This window comes from Manacus vitellinus, unplaced genomic scaffold (genome assembly GCF_001715985.3).
Source record: "Manacus vitellinus isolate BGI_N305 unplaced genomic scaffold, ASM171598v3 scaffold_36_pilon, whole genome shotgun sequence".
In the NCBI taxonomy this organism is placed as follows: domain Eukaryota; kingdom Metazoa; phylum Chordata; class Aves; order Passeriformes; family Pipridae; genus Manacus; species Manacus vitellinus.
Genome location: NW_021940508.1, coordinates 3,449,570 through 3,469,360, shown reverse-complemented (window position 1 = coordinate 3,469,360; position 19,791 = coordinate 3,449,570). Strand labels below are relative to the sequence as shown.

At 37.8% G+C, this 19,791-nt stretch overlaps 1 long non-coding RNA gene across 1 annotated transcript in view; it reads left to right on the top strand.

Annotated features, from left to right (window-relative positions):
- The first annotated feature begins 1,233 nt into the window (after positions 1–1,233).
- Positions 1,234–19,791, top strand: part of LOC115307640 — a 41,655-nt gene continuing 23,097 nt past the window's right edge. The window contains exon 1 of the long non-coding RNA XR_003915959.1: positions 1,234–1,262. This is a non-coding gene — a long non-coding RNA (uncharacterized LOC115307640). The remainder of the gene's footprint in view (positions 1,263–19,791) is intronic.

The window sequence follows — 19,791 nt, the reverse complement described above, 5'->3', positions numbered from 1 at the left end:
CGCTAATGGCCACATTCTGCTCTGTTGATTTTCTTTGCCCTGCTTATTCAATTTCTTTAGAGACATCCAGGGATGAAAGAGAAAAATGTTGTAAAGACTAAAAAGAGGTCTGCAAACTCTCTTGTTATCAAGCAAGGTACTAGAAATGTACAGCAGCTCATGTAACTTAAAGAGGCCATGTAGCATGAAAGAATACCACCCTTTTACATGAAAACCTGTCAATGTCCACAGGAGGTAAATATAGATTACTGAAGATACAAGGTCACTGAGAACTGCAGGCTTCTGTCTTTGCTCACTTTGCTAGTCACATCTGTGGAAATCATTTGCTACCAATTTTGACTCTCTCTCCTACTTTATGTCGTGATGTTACTTATAAGCAGAAGAACAACTGGCTTCACTTCTTACTAGGGAACTCTTCCAGAGCAGGATGAAAGAAGTCTTCAGCAATTGCAAACTGATGGTGAAAACAAGGGTTGCTGTGAGGTTATATCTCTTACTGACACCTACCACAGCAGCACTGGAACTAGGGGAAGCTGGGACAAAACTCAGGTTAGCCTATGAACTGTGTTAATGCAAAGCAATGCTTTTGACTGGCCCTCTTTGAGCGAAGGCAACCGACTTTCTGTGCATCCAGCAGGATAGAAAACTCTCTCTGTAGTCATTAACAACAGCTGGTACAGAAGATTACCAAATTAATAATACAAAATGTTTGAAATCTTTGTTTATGCTCATTTCAAATAAACAAAGTAATTTCATAATGATAATTTCATTTAAGGTCCCACTGGAAAATCATATCTCTTTAAAATCTCCGAGTTTAATTCTTGGTATATATTTTTCTTTACAAAAGATAAAGTAAAAAATTTAATCTTGCATTCGTAGGTGAGATATTTTTGCCAGTTTTATAGACATAAAAATATTAATCTTTACAATGATGATTAAAACCAGAAGGTTCATTAGAGCCTGGGCTGTCTGGTCTGCTCTATAGCTCTTGTAGCCATAAAACTGAGTTTTCTCATTTTCAAATGTCCTCTCTTGTGTCAAAATCTTAACTACATTAATTCAGGGACATGCCATGATGTTGAAAAGGGCACTCTCTGGTGGCCTGTGGTGAGTGACCTTCCAGCTTATTATGTCTGAATGTCCTTTGCCCTTTGCCCACTTAGAGCCTACGCAGTCTTTCCTCAGTGGGATTCTATCCTGATTTGGCATAAAGAGGCATTCAAAGAATGAACAAGAAAGTTTGTGCACTTGGAGAGTAAAAAGTAAGACAATAGGTAGGAATCCACTTTGTTCTCTATGCTTCTCTTCTCTGTCCCTCTCCTCTCGTGCTGAAGCATAAAAGGGACCAAAAGTCTCCCAGGAGAGCCACTGCTCTCCCATATGACCTCGGTGGGAACTGAAAATACAGCTCACAGCTGATAATGATTTGGAAGCTGTGTCCTTTTATAAGAAGATGCACTGTTCCTCCTCAGCCTTTCCTCCAGTTTGGATGTATCTGTTAACTGATCAAGGGAGCACTCTTCTTTGATCTGGATGTCTAAAAAACCTTTCCCTTAATCTACTTAATCTACTACCGCGTGACTCTGAAGTTGCAGTCTGTCCTTTTTTACATGCTGTTGTGCCCACAAATGCTTATCAAATATTTGCTGTTTGCTGTCTATTGTAACTGTCCCCCAAAGCACCATCTGGCAAATATATTCAATTATAAATCTAGATCATTATTACAGCACTATGCAATTATCTTCAACTGACTGGATCAGATCAGTAGATAAGTTGTGATGAGTTTTATATGTATTTTATGTTGGACAACTCTATGCTTTGGATTCTGGTTGCAAAGACTCCAGACACAGCCGGGAAAAAGTTGCATATCGATTAGTCAATATTTGTGTGAACCCTTTGTGTCATTTCATCCACCTATTCAGTTGATTACATGCATGGTGTGATCCTAACGATGTGTAAGGTACTCTGTCCTTCAAGGTAGACTGTCCTTATACGCACTCTATATGTCTTGATGATCTGCCTTCAGATCTATCTTGCTAGCAAAACATTTGGTCCCTTTCTTTGTGCTCTTGGGAAGTCAACTGCATAATAAACAGCTTGTGTTGCTTGATGCTCCTGCCCTCTCAGTGAGCTCGATGCCTCAGTCAAGTGACATTTAATTTGCAATCAGTGTGGAACTATGAGCGCTGGACACAGGTCACCAGACACTTTTATTCTGTCCTTAGGCTGTCTTTGGTTCCTAAGTCAATAGATACTGGGAGTGCAGTGAAACTCACATGTGTCCTGTACAGGACCTTGGAGACCTAAGGAATGGGTCATCCTAATAGACTTTGAAGATCCTTGTAAGCATTGTAAGGTAGTGTGTGATGGTGTTAAAAGCTGTTTTGTGCATGGGGTATAAGAAAACAAAATAGCTCTGGTTATCCAAAGCAATTAATTAGTCTTTGAGCTGATACAACTGAAAGCGTATTGTAATTTAGCATAGTTGCTTAATAGTAATACATTAATACAGTAAGTTATTAACAAAAGCAAGACACTTTCTGCCGCAAACTCCTTTGTTCAGGCAGGTACTTTATTGTTGCAGTGCAGTTCATAAACTAAAATAATACAACTTCCTCCTATGTAGTAAGAACAGAAATTACATAATCAGCAAAGAAGAAAAAAAAATGACATGCAGGCACAGATGCACACAGACCTTTGCAGTTGAAAAGTAACAAAGATAGACAGAACCCTGAAATAAAGAAAGCAAGAAATAGCTGTCACAAGGAAAGTACCTTTTAGTAGTATATACTTGTTTTATAGGAGACTTGGCTAGGAAACAGAAAGACAGAAATCTTAAATCCTGCTGTGTAGCTGACTCTATGTTTGTAGACTTCCAAGGCCTAATTACAAATCCTACAGTGGTTTTAATGCATTATGTTATCAGAGAATGTGCAGCAATAACTTGGAAAATATAAGAATAGAGAGGTTTCAAGGGGTAATTTCTCTCACAAAAGGCAAGATAATGGATTTGCTTACAAAATATGTGATGTGAAATTTGTTTCAATTGGTCACTGTTTCACTCTTGTGCTATGTTTTTCTAATGGAAGTGAGAAACACATCTAACACTGTCCTATAGAACTGTGTCCTGGATCCGACCAGGACAGGGTTAATTTTTGCAGCACCCGGGAGGGGGCATGGCTGTGACCTGGAGGTTATTCTACACCACCTCAGGTAATTTTCTGGGAATGTGGGAAGGGCTCTCTTCCCTGTCGGGGTAAAGCAGTGATTGGGTATTGTTGGGCTCTGCCTGGTATCAGTGGTGAGAATTTGCACATGAATTGCTCACCTCTCTTGTACACTTTTGCTATTAATATTGTTGCTGTTACTGTTTATTTTCTTATCTCATTGCTGTTTCCAGTATAGTGTTCCTATCTAAAACTGTGGTCTTTACCTTTTGTGCCTTCAGTTCTCCTTTCCAGCCTGCCACAGAGGTGGGGAAGGGGTGAGGGAAGAGAATGACTGTTGGATGGGTTGGAGTGGTTTCAGTGGGAACACTAAATTCAAGAATACCATTCCTAAACCACAATAAACTATTAATAAGAATGGGTACAAGAGTGCCTAGTTTTCAGAATTTCACTAGACTTATAATTAAACCACCAGTGAGACTAAAAAATAAGAGAAATAAGACTATTACATTGTGCCATGGGAAATTTTAGCAGTATGACAGGGTAGTTGACGAGATGGAATAAAATGTTTGGAGGGATAAACAAAGGAATAATTAGTATCAAGAGGATTGGCATAACCACCAGTGCATGCTGTTCCTCATATTCAGAACAGAATGCCAGAGCTTGTCACTGATAGTAATGGAAATGGAGGCTGAGTCTTTCAAGGAAGCTGACTCTGCAAAAGCTGACAGACTAGAAGACCCTATGAAAGAGAGAAACAGAAAAAGTAGTGCAGAGCAGGGATGAGATAGAGCCATGGAATCAAACATTAAATGTGGAGGAGAAATGGTAATGATTACATAGTGAAGTCAAGAGTGTAAAAGATAAGAAAAGTAATACTGGCAAATGAAATTAATACTCTGAGATTAGGATAATAGAGTTTCCAGGAGAGTGGATAGTACATGAGAGATGAGAAATCAGTAAAGGAAGAAGGGCCTCTAGAGCAACCTTGATTAATTTACTGCCAGAAAAGTTAAAAATTGCTAAAATGTCTTCTAAAGATGTACCCCTACAAAAAAAAAAAAATCAGTATAGATAAAGAACCTAGCAAACTAAGGACCACTTGAAATAATATATAGAAATACTCCTGACTCTTAGAGTGACATAATTGCTAGCCTGTAGATTCACTGAGAAAGAGGAATTGACTTCCTTTGAATGAAGACCTAGTTTGGAAGCAGGATGCTACAGTGAAGTCCTTTTCTTCTTGTGAGAGTGTACCTTTTATAACCAAATCAATTTGATTAAACTTCTGGGTTTTGGATACTGGTCAGTCTATTTCTGTCCCTCAGGGCTCTGAGGTGGTACTACAACTCTGGGCAGTCAGTTCCATCTCGATAGGGAGGCTGGACCGTGTTGCTTGGATACTTTTCCAAAGAGCCTACCTGGTGGTGGAGCTCTTGTTTCTAGTCTTCAGGGATGAAGAAGCAGGCAGGCAAGAAACTTGGGCTCAGCCAAGCCACAATCATTTTTACTCTGGAAAACACTAGACAGTTACAAAACAACATCCTGTACGTACCCTCCTCCCCCGCTTAGTGTGATCTCACCTCTCCTGGGAGTTCTGTTTTGGACAACATTTTTCCTGACTTTTCACCAGGCATGTGGTAGTGGTTTGGCCTTTTTACTCACACAATCAATGTTTTTTGTGACCTGTCATTCTTTTGCTCACATACTTCAACTGGGAGTTGTGTAGTTTGCATGTTCTCCACCCTCCACTGGCTTCTTTATACAATTTGTCAAAGCAGTGACCTTACTGGTAGAAAACCCTCTTTTCCAGTAAAAAAAGATTACCAGAGACCAACAGATCTTTACTGCTTTCTCCAGTAAGAAAGGACATGAGTAAAAGATATGTCAGAATGACATTTCCCAAAGGAAATGAGTCATTCATGGGATAATGTGGACGGACTCCAGTGCAGAAGTACACTTCTGCTCTGTATATTAAAAGAGGAGGAATATGGTAATTTTCGTGATTATCACACATTGCTAGAGCATAAGGTTCCCCCCCCAACCCAATAGTTTTACCTTTCCAGACAAATTCGTACTTACACATTGGCACCTCCATGATGCACTTACAGATGGTGCTAGTCAACTGCTAACCCACTTCACACTGTTTAGGTGCTTTACAAATCACTGGAGAGGCTGACGAACTCTCATGTTCTCCAAAGACCAGGCTTTTTCTTGTAGGGTCTGTATTGAAATTCTTTATTCTATTAACCTTTCTTATCTCAGTTTAACTTATTTTCTTTCAAAATGTTCGATTTGCAGCTAACTGAAAGCTTCTTAGATTTTCTTGGTCCAGATCATGGTGAAGATTAATTTGCATCACAGAGAGACACTGCTACTATTTTTGGCTTTGTCTGAGATCCTTGTTGACTCTTTAAGAAGAGAGGCCAAGGATTTAATTTATCAAAGGACTGAATTATTTTGTTACCTCTCCCATCCCAATGCTAAGTCTGGCACTGTTTTCAAGCAGCATAAAACTTGTATCAAAGAAAGGAGGAAAAAACCACTTAAAATATTCTTTCAGTTTTTGCTTGTAAACGCTGCCATGGGACTAATTTACTGCGATGAAGCATGCTGTTTTGTGGTAATATTTTAGAATTATACTGCAGAATTGGTAAATAGACAAACTTTCCTAAGTTGGGATGAATGCACTAAACCTTGAAATCTGAATGGACTGGTGCAGATGAAGGTAATGGAGAAGATGACAGGTGAACATGTTTCCCCCATATTGTTATTTTACTTGTTACATACTGCTGTGCTTTCATAGAGGAATGTTTGGTAAAATATGTGATTCCAGTGGGAAAAAAATAGCCCAAATATCGTTTTACCATCTTTTATTTTTTTGGCTTTATGGGGAGTGTTGTCTGCTAGAAGGGACACAGAAATTGTAGCCTACATGGGAAAGCCTACCTTTTTTTCTGCCTAGTTGGGAAAAAGCTCCAGTAAGGTTGATCATGTCTGGTAGAAAAAAAAAATAGATAAGTACTTATTTCATATTTGGAGAGCTATTCATAGTTTTGTGTTCTAATACTTGAGAATTTTTTTCTCCTCTCTTTTCAAACAGGCCATGGAGGCTACTTTTAGCTGCATGCCACATTAGAAATATTTGAGATTAAAGTGACCGCAGTGGAAAGAACAGCTGATACTAAGGAAAGAGCATTATAAAACATTTCTGTCTCTAAATCAGTTTTGCCTCAGACATATTTTTGTCTCTGTTGAATTGATTCTAGTGCCAGTCATGACTAGCCCTGAAACTGGTAATTTTCCATGGTGAAAACTAAAATGGATAACTTTCTAACAGCTGTAAGAAAACAAAAATAATTCTGCTGCACACATCTGGATGAACTGAAATCCAACTTTCCAGTCAATCCATTCTCTCTAATGCTATTTTGAGAAATAATCATGCTCTCTTATTCAGGATTATTTTAAATAGTCTGGGCTTATTTGCAAGAAATATTATTTCCTGATTTATAACTCTTGCAGCCCTATTGGCTTATATGGAGAACAAGACAGTGCCCGACTAATTGTGATTCTCAAAGGTATGTAAATAGCAGCTGTGAGTACAAACAAGACTGCAGAAGACCTTCCTTTGGAGGCGAAGCATGAAGACTGGCTGTTTAGTTACTGTTGTAAGGAAAGTGGCAAATATGTTCCCTGCAGGCACTGATACAAAGCCAGTCTCTCATGCCAAGGCATCTCTCTGTCAGAGCATTTGGAAGGATGTTTCATCTAGGAGTGCATTATACTATTTTTATAGGTTATGAACTCATGCCTAGTGTAAGCCTGCTGAAAGCAGCAGAGCTGTCCTGGGAAGCTGAACTCTTTTTGTCATATGTATAGTCTTTGTTGTGTGGGGTATGTAGATAGTTGAGGATCACAGGCTGCTTGTGTGGTACCCCGTAAAAGAAGTAGTTCTGTGATATACAGTGTTGGACCAAATTTGTGACTAGAAAGTACAATTGAATTATGTCATTGGAAAATATAGCCAACTGGTTTGGCATTTGGGCTTATAGAACGTCTTGTAAGGTTATTGTTTCAGCCTGAGATGTACTGTGTACTTCCAATCAACTAGATAGGAGTTAGGAGCATTGTATAAGTGATCGTATCGAACCATGCAGCACTGTATCGAGGAAAGGAGATGACATAGATGTTTTACTGAGGAAGGTGTCTGTGAAACAGATCTGGTAGAGTCAAAAAGCATGGAAGATGCTTGAGAAGGCAGCGAAAGCTTGTTTGCTTTTATTCACAGCTTCTTTGAGCAGTGCTACAAGAGAAAGTGGAGAATTAAAGGTTTTCTGGATTTTGTGTGATTTTTTTTTTTTAACATGTTTTTTTTTTTAACATGTTCCTCACTGGAAAAACACCCTATATGTTAGAAATTGACTGCATATTCAGACGAGAGGTGAAAAAAAAGAGAAGGAAAAACCCCAGATTTATTTAAATTGCAAATTATTTTGATTACCCTTTTGACGTACACAGCTGTCATAAAGTCACCATAAATATAGTAGTAGTTCCTTGTTTTGATGTATTTTGCAGAAGTCATGTTTATGACTTGGTCCAAGCTATATTGTAGAGCTGGATGCAGCTACACGCTGCTAGAGGGAAAGACGTGGAGTATGACATGGTGTTACAAAAACTGATAGTACAACTCCTGCATGGATGAGAATCACAGCTAAGAGAAAAAGCAGTTGCTGCTGTGAAGTAATCCACAAGCCTTCATGAGATCCAGACTTCAAGGTTAGAGTGCTTTGTTGCATCCTGTTTTTCCTTTGTTGCCAGGATTTGCTTTCTTCTTCTGAATTACTCTGCTTGGCAAGCCTTCTATTTTGATTTCAACAGGGTATTTCTTCCTCAGGGCTTCTACTAATATTAGTGTATACACTGTTTGCTATTCCCTCCTGTATCCATAGAAGTTCCAGCTAGGTTAAGGGTGAACTGTAAAGGATGAAGAAAACCACATGTACACTTTTTACTTGAAGGGCAGTCATACCACAAGCTAGGTATAAGCTAGGTATAAGCCAGATACTTGAGTGCAGACATGTGCCAATATGTGTCTGACAGGGCAAAGGTTTTGTAGAGCAACCCCTCCTCTACATCTCTGCTATTGCTAGCCTTGAAAATGCTCTGCAGCCTTACAGAATTAATAAGGTGTGAAATAAAATGTTACAGGGAAATTAAAGATTTTATTGAATTCTTCAATTTTTGAATCTCTCTCAACAGAAATTACCTCTGAATGTTTATTTTCTGCCATTTGCAAGTCCCTGTTGTTGTTGCCCATTAACCTGTAGGTGGATAGGAGCCAGTGAGTTTCGCCATTCTTTGTGATTCTATGGTTAAGGCACTTCTCCTAGGTGATGGGAGTTCTTCCTTATGGTGTTTGTTTCGTTATTCATCGTTCTTTCATCGTATTGCATTTAGAATTTGAGAATCTAAATAGCCTTAATACCTGATCTTCTTCACACGTAAATTTCCATAATTTCTTCTGCTTTATTGATTTAATTTTTTTCTTTTTTTTTTTCTGTCACAATATGATTATGTTGTACATTCTATGTATAAAAGGATTAACAAAATTCTCTATGGACCTTTTGCTTCCATGTCCATAAGGAACTACTTCTCAATCAATTTTAGTGTGCTTTAGATAATGGCAGCATTCTTAAGTAGGAAAAAATATGAAAGGATTAAAAGTGGAAAAAGATGTGGACATCAGTGTGGAACAGGACAGGGTAAAAAATTGGAAACTAAATAAGTTAGTTTGGAAATGAAAGAAAAATAATTTAAATTATTTAAATTAAAGAATAAATTAATTTTGAAAAGGATGGAAATTAAAATACTTTTTAGAAGTAGATTGAAAGCTTAGTACAGACAATTAAGAGGAGACAAGGGTTTTATGAGGAGATAAGGATTTACAAAGAGAAAGACTGGCAAAACCTTATGACACTAGTTTGAATTAGGTTTAGAAACCAAAACCAAAACTTTCACAGGATCACAACCAGCAAAGTACATAACTATGTCTCCATAACTTTCCTTCCAACGTGTTACATGAGTTATTCTTACCAAAGTACACTCTCCTGTTGGCTGTAGCTGGACTGGGTAAGTGAATAATTGACTTGCAAGAGCAGAGCTATGTAAAAGGAACTGGAAGAAATGTTTCCTCTTTAAACTTCTATCAAGGACTTTTGCAAACTCTTCAGGAATTACATGAGGCCTGAGGCTACTTTTCAGTTTTCAGTGTAGACTTAGGAACAGGATTAAGCTATAGTGGGGTATAGTGATTATCTTTTAGACAATTTTTGCAGCAGTTTTTCTAAGTTTTAGGTTCCTGTTGTTATGAAGGGTCCTCTAACATTCTTTGCTTTTAGGTCTGCATTCTTAGAGCTGCTGTTTCTCCTGACTTCTGCAGAAGCAAAGGAGTAATGACAATTTTTAATGATTCTTAAGCAGAGGTAGCCATAGACATAGTCAGAGCTCCTAAAGAGAGCAGAAATTAAGCAAGTTGAACGACATTTGTAGAGAAGAAGTTGAAGGAAAGGAAAAATAAATTGTTCCTGCAATAGTTACTGAGTTCTCAGTAAAAATTCAGCCTGGGTTGTTGAAATATAAAATTGTTGCTATGAATGTGAATGAAAATTAAGGGGCATCACACGGGAGTCCCACCTGGCACTCTCTATTTAGAGGCAAAATTAGGGAATAGGTCTTGTATTGTCAGTTTAGTGTTTATGTGATGCTGTTCTGTATTTTCTCCATGGAGAGAGAAGACATTCCATCCTTGATAACTATCAAGACAGGCCTTTAAATGATTACTTGATATCTATGTTACAAAGCAGCTTTAGATCATTAAGATAATCCAGATGCTTTACCAAGAACATGACATGTGGCTTTTTGTTTTTCTCTGAAATGGTGTAATCACAAAGAAAGACCACAACTGCAATGTAAGCATCTCTCAGTGGGGTTTGAAAATATGACACAACAAGGTCAATTAACTATTGTAGGGTAACTGGAAGGAATGAGTTCACCTGTTTCAAAATGTAATTAGAAAGCAGCAATAACACCATCAATGATGATTCTGACATTATAAAAAATATATATCAATGTATAACAATGACCTTGATTTTAGTACCTCTCTTTACTGATAATGCCAACAGAGCTCAGTCTCAGCAAGTTAAAGGTTTCTGTTAAATGAGTAGTCAGAACAAACCACCTTTAGAATTCTTCAATCATGGTGAGGGCAGTTTGGATATCTCTCTGAGGTTCTTATAACCTATCAAAAAAAAAAATTCCAGGTTAAACTTAATTTTGAGATCAGGTCAGGACATGCAATCAGATTTTTTGCATCACACATTGTTTAATTAAACTTAGTATAGATTATAAATTAGTGCTTTCATCATGACTAGCCAGCCCTAGTTTACCTTATGAAATCTGAACAATTCAAACGTAAAGTAGTCAAAGCATAAGTGTAATCCTTTAATGGTAATCACCTTTCATTTTCCATTCTGTTTATTAACAGTTCTCTCCTAAAAGCAAGAAAACAAGCTGTGATTTAGAATCATTACCTCAATGCTAATAAAAGTCCTGATATGCTGCATGTGCAACCAGTAAATATTGGTCAGCTAAATGTTCATCATCTGTTCTATTATCCTTGCAGTAAATAACCCCTGCTGCAGCATTTATATCAAAAACTTGCTTAGAAAACTGTGTTTATTATCAGAGTTCAATTCAGCTCATCACACTGTTTCAAAATTGATCTTCATCTTTTTCCATCTGGGAATATTGCAAGCAACTAACAAAACAGCTGTGCACATATTTGGGGCACCTGAGAGCATTTTTAAACCTCAGGAGTATGTCTGCTTATGCTAGTTAGGCTTTCCATAATATTTCATGCAACAGTAATGATGAACTGTTTGGTGACTGTGCCAGTGCCAGAAAGAATAGCAGCATCCTTCCTGTGGATTGCACAGGGACTCAGTTCAGGCTTAATCAGCTCAGCCCGAGAGCCATGCAGTTTACACTGGCTGCATTTAGTGGTTTAGGATAGGTATTAGCTTAGTCACTGCCATCCTAACATGACTTCATTATCTTATTTGTACCGTCCTGCCAGCAACTGGACATCTAACCTTACACCGAAGAAGGCAGAAATTATTTTTAAACCCACTTCCAATCTTCCAGTAATTTTGATTTTTGTCCAGTTTGAAATGTTAGGAATATGTAATCGGGAATGAACGTTTAAGATTACAAAATGATTGTGCTTTCAGTGTGTAGTGTTTTTAGTGAATTAGCCTCAGTGTTTACAAGAGACTTGCAAAGTTAAACCTTCGAAGCTTTAAAATGAATTGCACCGTTTTTATAATTCGCTGAGGAGGAAAATGTTTTTGCAAGGTTCTTGGCATAACTTTCTTTGAAATTGTTAGAGGCTTTTATTTATCAAGAAGTGTATATTGTTAAAAGTAAAACTTCCCCTGTGCTCTAAATTTTGCCTCAGTTAATCTTTCAGCAGTGCTGAAAACGGAGCTTTAATAGCAGCTTTATCAGTTAACCCAGTCACTCATCCCAGTGCTTATTTGATACTGTGTCCATACAAGCACTTGGGGACATCAGAAAGAGGCCGACTTGTCAGTGGGCCAGCTGAGAGGACCTTGGTGGCAGAGGGGAAAAAAGAGACCACAGAAATGGATGACATTAAATGGAATTTGACACAAATCCAAAAGGAATTATCTGACCACAGTAGCCTAGGAGAGGCGTGGATTGCTCTTGTATTTCTCCTAGATTTTCTCTGGTATGTCACTCACAGGAATAGAGAGAAAGACAGTGGTCCCTCACTGTATGAATGTAGCATCTGGTGCGACTGAAGGGGAGGTGCTGACTGAGCTGAGAATAAAACTGCGGTGATGCTGTCATCGCAGGAGCAGCCGGCTCAAGCCAACGTGGGGCTCGTGGCCAAGGCACTCATTAAGCTCTTTTGCTGTCTTCAGCAACAAAGATTTAGGGAGAAATCTGCTCTCCCTACTTGTCTCTAATTTTTCTGTTTTCTGTTGAAGGGGAAGAGGGTGTGTGTATATATAAGTGCAGCTGAGGGGATGACATTAGTGTTAGAGAGAGTGGACCAAAAATTGTACAGCCTTGCCTGTAAAGGGAACTGGGAAGAGTAATGGATGAGGACTTTCTGGTGGATGGCCAGAGCAGAGGAAACCCATGCTGATTTGTCTTGGGGATGAAAAGGAAAGGCATCCTTGATTTCTTGTAAGCCTGTCATCACAGAACTCTTGTAACAGAAAGACTCTTTTGCTCCAGTTCATGCTGCGCTCAATCACTAGCAGTATTTGTCATGTGAGTATTCAGTCTGTGCCTGGCAGACTCTGTGACTGGTCAGGCAGGCCAGTGGCTTTAGAGGTCATGGCTGGTCCTTTGAAATAATTAAATGACAATACTCAACAGCATAGGTGGAAATTAAAAAATCAGATTAATTTAAAGAACTTAAGTGGTCTTCTTCAGATAATCCTGCTTAGTAATAAGAGTGAAAGATGACAAATAAAATAAGAAAAAAGCATGGAAATGCAGACCAAATTGCAAAGAATGGAGGCTATTTAGAGAAAAAAAAACAACAAAAAACCACTTTTTGGGGAGAGCTGGCCTTTAATTTTACTTTTCACTTTACTACATTTGCATTTGTGAAGTGGTCTGTAACTCTTCTTCTTCTCAGTTAAGTCTTTCACATGGCATCATTTGTGGTTCAGAATTCTTACTCACCTCATTTTTTTTTCCCTAAACAAAGAAGTACCATTCATATAGTTATAAAGTTGTCTTGTCAGCAAAAAATTTGTAGCTCTTGCCAATGCAAAGAAGTCTGATATTAAAAGCATGCATGGCTGTGCTATCTTAAGATGAAGCCATTAGCATGTAGCTAAAGAGTAAGTTCAAGGGAGAGAAATTGTGTTAAGAGGACAGAGTGACTACCTGGTGCCAAGAAGATATTTTATGCTTGCTCAAGCAGTTTTGATGAGTTGATAGCTGAAATGTTTATGCTTTTATTCACATAGATAACATACTAAAGAGTTCTATTTTAAACAGCAGATAATCCAAGTGGTGTATTTAGTTTGTGATGTAACTGTGGCTGGTGTTCTAGGGCTTTCAGGGTTTGCTCCTGCTGTTATTGACTCCCAGCTGGGCCCTGCAAAGCAGGGCCCTTGACTTCTTTCAAATGTGAAAACAAAAACCAGGAAAACATATACTGGCGGTAAATTTTCTGTTCCTCTTGATGCAGAATGCAAATGCAAAGCATTGTAATGATTTCCACTCCATTGCTAAAATGTATAAAGTCAGGAATATTTCTGTATATAAATGAAAGATCTGTGTCTCAGGAATGCCTAAATGTGTAACTGTGTTATACAGGATTTAGTGAAGCCCAGTTTCAACTGCTGTTTGATTTGATGCAAGACTTTAAATGTCATCTGCAATTTTACTCTAGAGAATCTTGATTTTTGTGTACTGTCACCTCCTTCAAGCTACCACACTTACTACTTGTTTTCCCCAGCAGTACTTTTCTTGGTTTTCTAATTCTTTCTCAGGAAAAAAAAAGGCACAGCCTTGTTGCTACATTATCCTTTAAAAAAACAAACCTACATTATTTTTCCATGACTTGGTCAGTTATATCCCTGGTGTCAGATCTTGGCTGCCTATTGAGGACAGTGGTTTATGTGTTCACTCTGACATTGTTAGTCTTTTTCTTCACAATCCTATAGCGTGTAAGGGAACTTTTAACATAGAGCCTACATAAAAAGAGCCTACCACCTTGCAGCTGCACTTTTCTATGGAGAGATATTTATTTTGATATAATTTTTGACACATTCAGAAAGGGCAATAAACTACAGTATTCAAAATAAAACAAGCAGAAAAGGAACGATAAAGTATTTATTAGACATCCATTTATCCTATCTTTAACCACTTTCTTTTGGTCTTGCAAATCCTCTCCCCCTGGTAATTAGACCACTCTAATAATTTCTGTATGTATGTAACTGTCAATACTATTTCAAAAACACAAGAAGCTGGTACAGCTTCTTGTATTTGCTGCAACCTTTAATTGATGAACTTCCTATGCAAGAGAATTCCAAGTGTCTTTGTAGAAAAGCTGGTTGAAAAATTTGAAGTATCTAAACTTTTCCATCTTTGCCTCCAAAGGACTGACATTTTACCAAGCCACTTGGTAATTTCTGTGACAGATTATCAAGCTAATATTATGACAGATCCTCAGTTTGTATCATTTATGTCTATTAGTATTTGTCAAGGGCTGCCCAACAGCAGTGACTACTATGTGCCATCTGTTTGGGATTGTTCAAGACATCCTAGAATTTTGGCTTCTTGATGCCCTGGGTTTGGGTCTTGCTCTGGGTCTTTTTTAGTTTGATCTCTCCTGTGACATGGAGCTACAGCCATTTTTCATTCTGTCTCATTCAGAGACCTATTGCCAACATCCTAGGGAGTGGATATGTATTAACAGTGATTGTGCTGTTAGCAAGTGCAGTGATTGCACTCAGAGCAGAGAAAGGGAGAGAAATCATTCAGTCCATTCCTGGTTCATGTAATTCATGAAAGACATTTGTCTAAACTATTCTTAAATGCTCCCCTGATGCAAATACCACAACTTCCCCAGGCAACTGATTGACAGTGGTTAGTACTAGAAGGTTTATCCTATTGCCATCTCAAATATCCCTTGTGGCATTTCTTCTCCAACTGATCTTCCTAACAACAGCCTAGATGCCAGATGACTGTTACTCTGTTTTCCATGCATCTTCTCTTATCTAAACTAAACAACCCCAAGGTCTTTCAATCACTTCTTCCAAGTCATGATTTCTCAGATGTTGTTCTACTGTTGTGGGACTCCCTGGGTTTTTCCTTTGTCTGGCCCATGTATCTCTACAAGTGACTGAGCACATATTTCTCCTGAGACCTTATCACCATGGAGAGACTACTTTCTGTCTTCTGCAGGCTGAATTTCTCTTTAAATGCCCCAAACTGGCGTTGATCTTTTCTTGGCATGAAAGTTTTTGCTGACGCGGAACTTGTAATCTTGTACACTGTCCTGTATTTTTAAAGTGGTTAATCCCTCCCAAAGACCATTGTCACTCTCTTGTCTGTTGCACTGGATTTTTATACTATTTCTCCAAATTGGCAAGATCATCTATCACATCTCTCAAGCTTGATCTTAACCATAAATTTGTTTGTAAATCAGTTTCTTTCATCCTCCAAGTTGATCATTATGGTATCAGCCCCAGGACAGACTCCTTCACAAGGCTTAGTAGCCTTTCTTATTAATTTTTGGCTTTTTTAATCAGTTGTCTGTGCATATTTTTGTTAATAGCTGTCACATTCTAGTCACTTTTTTTGGACTAGACCTGACCACGTGGTAATTTGTGACCAGATCAATTCCATTAGGATTTATTACATCAGACATAGTATTTTGAAAACCACTCTTTATACTTTGCCCCACACACTCCCCCCTCACCCCCTGCACTTTTAGTACACAGGAGAGGAAATGGTGGATGTTGGCTTTGTTTTCCCTTGTGGGAAATATTATACTGTCAGTCTTCATATAACAGATTTTATCCCTGAATTTCTGGTTTACAGAAATTCTTTATACCTAATTTTTTATGCTAAGAAAATAGAAAACACTGATTTCTTTTTAAATAAGGTGTACAAAATTGAGGTTTCATTATGAGTGAAACTGGAACAGAGAATTTATTACTTGATCATATATTGTATTTTGAGTCCTGACTAACCAAAATCATAACCTCCTTTGACTCTGGAAAGGCCAGACCATGGATCTATCAAGATAAAAAATAGTTCTCATCTTTACTCCAGCACCACCAAGATTTTACCTAAAAGGGTGTTCTCACTATCTTCTCACACTGTGCTTTCTTGTTGAGAATGATCACAATTGTTGTGATTCCAGTAACAGAAATTGCTGCATTTTCACTTCAGCTAGAGAACTCTTTTTCCATTTTTATGTTGCTTATTAATTCATGTTGCTCAGCAAGCACTGAAGGATATGGTTTATGAAATACATGAGGATGAAATTGCCACTCTTACTCTACCATTAAGCATGTCACAGCCCTCCTATTTTGCGTAGCATAAAAGTCTCGTGAAGAAGCTTAAATCTGTATGAGTGACATACTCTTACATGAGGAATGAGGAGACATATACAAAAAGATACAGAGGGACAATAAAGTAGGGTAGAAAGTTTTGATTCCAGATTATTGCAGGGAATTGCCTATTCTGTCAGATAAAGACTCAAGGATAGCTCCTGGAAAGAGGAAATTTCTATCTTAAAAATGGCAATACAGTCAGTAACCGAGTGGTCTCCAAGGAGTTCTAAAAGCCAGTAAGACTTAATTTGGGCAGACTGGTGCTCTTAAACTTGTTGGTGAATGTGGAACATTGTGGTTTTATCTGCCTCTAATGCAATGCTTACTTGTGTGTATATCTCCCAGATGTACAGCATTGTAAGTGGAATTATTTGGGTTTTTTTCAGATTTCATTATTTCTTCTGGGCTTTCCTGTCTGATCAGATGTAGATTATTGCACTTTTTTCAAAAACCATCTACAGGCAATATTTTTAGGGAATAAGAACAAAAGAGAGCATAGCCTTATAGTGGTTTTTTTTTTCTATTCTTACAAATACAAGGTATTTGGTAATTTCTTTTAGGATAATTTATTTCTGAGTACATTGCATTTGCAAGTACTGCTCCTTAGTGTCAAGTCCTGAGGGCTTGTGACCAGCTTTATTTGTTCTCTGTGTTTCCAAAGGATGCAGAGAAGGCAAATGGCACAGCAGATCTTTCATTCTAGTGCTTGAAGTAATCTGCTGTGGGATGGTACCTCTGAAAGCAAAGAAAGGTAGGTAGCTGATCATGATTCAACATCTTCAAATTTGTCGCAGTAGAATTTCTTGACACCTACTCACTCCTTTGTACCTCTATCCAATCACCATTTCAAATCAGTTCTTCCAGAAGAGACCAAGGAAAACACGACTGGGCAGATAGAGATGTAAAACATAAAAAGAAGGATACTAGTTTTGTGTTTTGGGGTTTTGTTTTTTAAAGAATGGTAACTTGGAAACTGGAGGCTATGTGAAAATCATACATGTTAAAGAAAATGTTTGACAGATGCCTCAACACCATGGCATGGATATTTGCACATCACTTATTTTGGTGCTGGAAACTGCATCAATTATATTTGTGATGTGGTATGAAATCCTCCAAAAAGCAAATTTAACTTGAAAGCTTGAATTAATCTTGAAAGACTTGGCTCATGGTTAACAGCACAAAAAACCCCAGCTGTAAAACAAATACTTAAACCAGTAAATTCTATATATAATGCTGACTGTCAGGCGTCCTAGGACATCTAAGGCAAGAAGGGAGAGAACATTGTCAGACTGCCACTTGAAAAACACATGCTTTCCCCAGTGAGAGCATTACAGTTATTGTCTTTTCCCACCAAACACCGAATTTAGACTGTTTGGGCTCTACTTATTTCTCTCTGGGGAGTGATAATCAGGGCAGAATTCCAGTCTCACTTTCTAAAATACTTCTGACTTGTGTAAAATTATTTGTCCTGTCAGGGATGACAGTGTTTTCAGACACTTTCTATAGTTTGCTATCTTTTCATACAAAAGATTTTTTTCATTTGCTAAGCTGCATACACTGGGTCGGTTGTATTACCATAACAGCCATATCTTCAGCACTTAACCTGATTATTGCTTTTATCATCAGCTAGATGAGAAAAGAAAAAAAGATCTAAACTTTTTCTCTGTCTGGGTGTTATAAATAAATAAAAATGTCTATTTCATCTCTCACACAAGTTGTGTCAGATTCTAGGAGTGAAATTCCAGTTTTCTTTCCTTATCTTCTTGATTCAGTGTAAAATAAGGGAAATGAATCAACTTTTCAGAGGATATTTAGGATGTCCAAGAGATACTGGACTACTGTGCCTTGGCAGCTTCTTTCTGCTTGATAAATGTATATAACCATAATCTACCGTGTAATTTAAAGTTCTCCCTTCCCTTCCTGGCACATTCCTTTTCTTCCTGCACTGAACTATCTGAGACACTTTTATAAATCATGTATCTTAACATTTAAAACAGCCTTTGAACTGATTGCGATTAAGAATCAGGTAACATGTAGACTTTTCTATGCAGCTTATCTGAACCTGTAAGCATTTGAATCATGGGATTTTACGAGGAAAATCATTTAGAGGTGTACACAGAAAATGTGTAGTAGAAATACTTGAGTTCATTTCCAAGCATAGAACAGATTGGACCAACATGTGTTTTGAGTGGGCATGATCTGTGTTTTCAAGCACATCACATGCCTGGTCACTCATCCAGCTGATCACAACTCAGTAGAATAACTTTAATCTCAGATATGCAAAAGTACTTGAGGAACTAAGCAAGTATCCCAGTTCAGTGAATATCAATTAAATTCAGTGAAAATGATCTATTCACAGGTGTCTGATATATGGAAAAGGAGCTTAAAACTCATGGAATTACTCTTTCATAGCAAATTAAGTATGAAATATGGTCCACTTCCAACAGGAAAGAGCACTGTCTTTGGTAAAGACAAGATAATGAATTATACATGTTCCACTGTTGCATCTATCTCCTGCTTTCAAAGATACTTCCTAAAACTTGCTGTAAAATTTTAGGTCACTCCCCTCCCCCAAAATGTGTATTTGTCAAGTTCGTTTTCTCCTTTTATTTGTAAATATTTACAAGTAATTACTATAAGTGTAAAGTATGGAATGAGTGTTTCGCTGATCATTCTGTTTGAACAAAAATAAAATCCTCCCTAGAAAAAGACCTGCATTTAATTAATGGGAAAGCCAGTGCCAATTCAGGATCTCTTTCAAGGTGCACTGAAGGTAAATAAAAAGACAAAGTAAGTTTAGACCAGATCCACATTTCTGAAATTGCTGCTCTACTTTTATGGCAATCCTTAAGGCTAATTATAACAGCTCTGTTTACATTTATGGGCTAGAGCAGCCCAAAGGTTGAACTGGAGACTAAATTCAACGCTAGTCATAGTATTTGTGAGTAGGAGTAAGTCTAATTGAAGCAGGATTTGTCTCTGAATGAATTCAGAACATCTATGGAAAAGTCTTTTCAGGTGAATGAAAAGGCCAAAATCCTTAAAAAAATGCATACTATAGTTATCATATACATAACATTATGTGCATGATCAATTTAGACCTGCTTAAATCTCCATTGAAAGAGCTTTTATTTTTTTTTCTGATTCCAGTATATTTTATAAAACTTACTGTTTTATCCAGCTAGTATGGTTTCAAGTACGAAGCTGTATTTCAAGGAAGCTAACTGCTCTTTCCTGCTTATCCAGCTGTGTCTGTTGTTGATTACAGCACATTACCAAATACACAGGAGGACAGTTTTCTCCTCAGCAGTGCATTAGTGCACCTTCAGGGATCAAAGAGATCCTCTTCGGTGCACACTGGTGAGGCTTTCCTTCGCCTTTGAGGCTTTGGCTTGCACCTGCAAATGCCCCATGGCTGTGAACATAATAAATCAAATGTGTTCCTGAATCCT